At 41.7% G+C, this 3,040-nt stretch overlaps 1 non-coding gene across 1 annotated transcript; it reads left to right on the top strand.

Annotated features, from left to right (window-relative positions):
* The first annotated feature begins 1,654 nt into the window (after positions 1–1,654).
* LOC141615550 (small nucleolar RNA R71) lies at positions 1,655–1,761 on the top strand. Its single transcript, XR_012529966.1, has one exon. It is a non-coding gene; the product is annotated as a small nucleolar RNA R71 (small nucleolar RNA).
* The last annotated feature ends 1,279 nt before the right edge of the window (positions 1,762–3,040 follow it).

Genomic DNA, 3,040 nt, shown 5'->3' on the forward strand with positions numbered 1-3,040 from the left:
TTTACCGTTCTTGACATCAATCAACGCACCCGCGGTGTGTAAAAATGGTCTCCCCAAAATGATTGGGATTTGGGCATCTTCGGCCATGTCAAGAACAATAAAATCAACCGGAATGAAAAACTTACCAACCTTAACGGGAACATCCTCCAAAACTCCCAAAGGGCGTTTTATAGAACGGTCCGCCATTTGCAATGTGACACTAGTGCATTTTAAGACTCCCATATTAAGCTTAGCACAAATAGAGTATGGTATGACACTCACACTAGCACCTAAATCGCATAAAGCTTTATCAATTTGGTAGGTGCCTATTGTGCATGGAATAGAAAAGCTACCGGGATCCTTTAACTTAGGAGGGGACTTGTTTTGCAAAAGAGCACTCACCTCGGCGGTGAGAGCTATTGTTTCAACCTCATCAAAAGTCCTCTTCTTAGTTAAAATGTCTTTCATGAACTTAGTGTAAGATGGAATTTGAGTGATTAATTCGGTAAAAGGAACGGTTACCTGTAGATTCTTCACAACTTCCATGAATTTACCGAATTGGGAATTTTTTTGATGCTTTGCCAACCTATGAGGGAATGGCACTTTGACTTTTTCCGGAATCTTTGCTTCAATATCTTTCTTTGGAGGAGCATCCTCCACTTCCTTGTCTTTCTCAACAACAACAAGTGGGTCATCCACTTTCTTTGGAATTTCTTCATTTGCCTTATCATTTGGAGAAATCTCCAACTCAACAAGTACCTCCTCATCATCTTTGGGCATGGATGGCCCATCATATTTCGTTCCACTTCTTAAGGAAATAGCATGAAGGGTAGCATGTGGTTGCTCACCTTGAGGGGGTAGTTGACCCGATTTCCTTGAAGAGCTAGATGAAGCCAATTGAGCCATTTGTTGCTCCAACATTTTGATCGCGGCATTTTGAGCTTGCTCATTCTTTTGGATTTGAGCCAACAATTCCTTTTGCATACGGATTATCAAGCCCTCAAGCTTACCTCCCTCTTGGTTATTTTGTTGGGCATTTTGTTGTGGAGGTTGAGTTTGTTGGAAATTGTTTTGTGGGGGCCTTTGTTGATTTTGATACCCCGGTGGAGGGATATATTTTTGTTGTTGAGGGACATAGGCATTTTGTTGTGGTGGGGGTTGTGGTTGAGGATTTAGCACATTGTTGCTTCTATAAGACATGTTCGGGTGAAATCTCGAATTTGGGTTATAAGTGTTTGAGAATGTACCCGGTGGATAAGCATTTTGTGCATTTTGTCTTAAAGCTAAAAAGGCATTTACCTCTTCAATGGGAGCTTGGCAATGAGCGGCATAGTGACCCGCACCTCCGCAACCTTCACACACAACGATTTGGCTTGTTGAAGACATGGCATTGACTTGTTGAATGGAATCTCTAGCATCCCTCTCCGCCAATTGTTGTTGGAGCAAAGCAATTTGAGCTAGCAAAACAGAGTTGTTAGAGGATTCTTCTTTACCTTTAGATGGCACAACTCGAGAATTGACATATTGGGCATCATGAATTGCCATAGATTCGATCGTGGAATGAGCAAGATCGGTGTCAATTTGATCAAACCGCCCATTGTTGGCGGAATCAAGAATCCTTCGGGACTCGGCACAACATCCATTGTAGAATGTTATTGCAAGAAACCATTCATCTAGCCCATGATGTGGGCATTGCCTTTGAAGCTCTTTGTACCTCTCCCAAGCTTCATATAAGCTCTCAAGAGCTTGTTGACGGAATCCGGTGATTTGGCTCCTCAAAGTTTGAGTTTTCTCCGGTGGAAAAAACTTTTGGTAAAAAGCAAGAGCCAATGTCTCCCAATTGGTGATTCCCATGGCGGTGCGGTCAAGGCTATTGATCCAAAGCTTGGCCTTGTCCTTCAAAGAGAAAGGGAAAAGTATTTCCCTTATTTGGGCTTGGTGACGCCTTGGTTTGACGGATCATGGAGCAATAGTCACAAAAGTTTTGCACATGCAAATTGGGATCCTCCAAAGGACTTCCTCCAAATTGCTTTCTCTCCACTAGGCTAATGAAAGCCGGTTTGATCTCGAAGTCCGGCGCGGTGATTTGAGTGGTTGTGATTCCGGCCGGAAGCATGGCCGCGGTGGGCTTTGAATGATCGGAAAGTTTCACCATCTTTTTGGTAGTAGATGGTGATGGTGGTGGAGATGATGAACTTGAAACCGCCTCCTCTTCAAGAATCTCTAGATCGTCTAAGTAAGACTTTCTAGCACTTTCGGCTTGTACGGGAGAAGATGCTTCTTTCACTTCCTTCCAAAAACGTCGTCTTCTCCTAAAGGTTTTCTCGGGATCGGAATCCGGTGAAAGCAATTCTCCCTTGCGTGAGGACCTGGGCATAAGACAACAATTTCTAGAGAAGTGATAAGTAACGGTCTCAAGGAACAAGTGTTCCCCAAGACAAAAGAAAACAAGATAAAAATCGACAATTCAAAAAGTAATAAAACCGTTTCCCCGGCAACGGCGCCAAAATTTGATAGGTTAATCGCGTACCTATGCAAAGATAAATTCCCTAGACAACAAATGAATGTAGTAATAGGGGTCGAACACAAGGAAACGGGAATTACGTCGTGAATTGCTATGGGTGGATTTTTATCAAGGTCGATTACGATTTGGTTTTGGTTTGTTTGGTTTGATGATTAATAAAAATTGCAATGTAAATAATATGATAAAAGATAGTCTAAAGGGTTCGGGTCACTCATGCAAAGGTAAACATATGAACATGATAAACTTGATACTAATAATCTTGTCAATTACTTAGGCTTAAAGATACCCACCTTACGGCATTAGTATCAACCATAGACCGGGTCCTAGAAAAACTCTCGTCCATGACTAGGTCGTCCTACCACACATGCTTAGTCTAATTCAATTCCGTGCCTCTCGACTTTAGAACGAATAAACAAGTTTTAATCTACGACTACGGCCGATAATCAAAGATTAAGCATAACAAAGCAAGCATGTGATGGAAGCAATTGATCAATATTATTATGAACTTTATTTAATCATATTATATGTTTGATTTTG

The sequence above is a fragment of the Silene latifolia genome, chromosome 11 (assembly GCF_048544455.1).
Source record: "Silene latifolia isolate original U9 population chromosome 11, ASM4854445v1, whole genome shotgun sequence".
Taxonomy (NCBI): Eukaryota; Viridiplantae; Streptophyta; class Magnoliopsida; order Caryophyllales; family Caryophyllaceae; genus Silene; species Silene latifolia.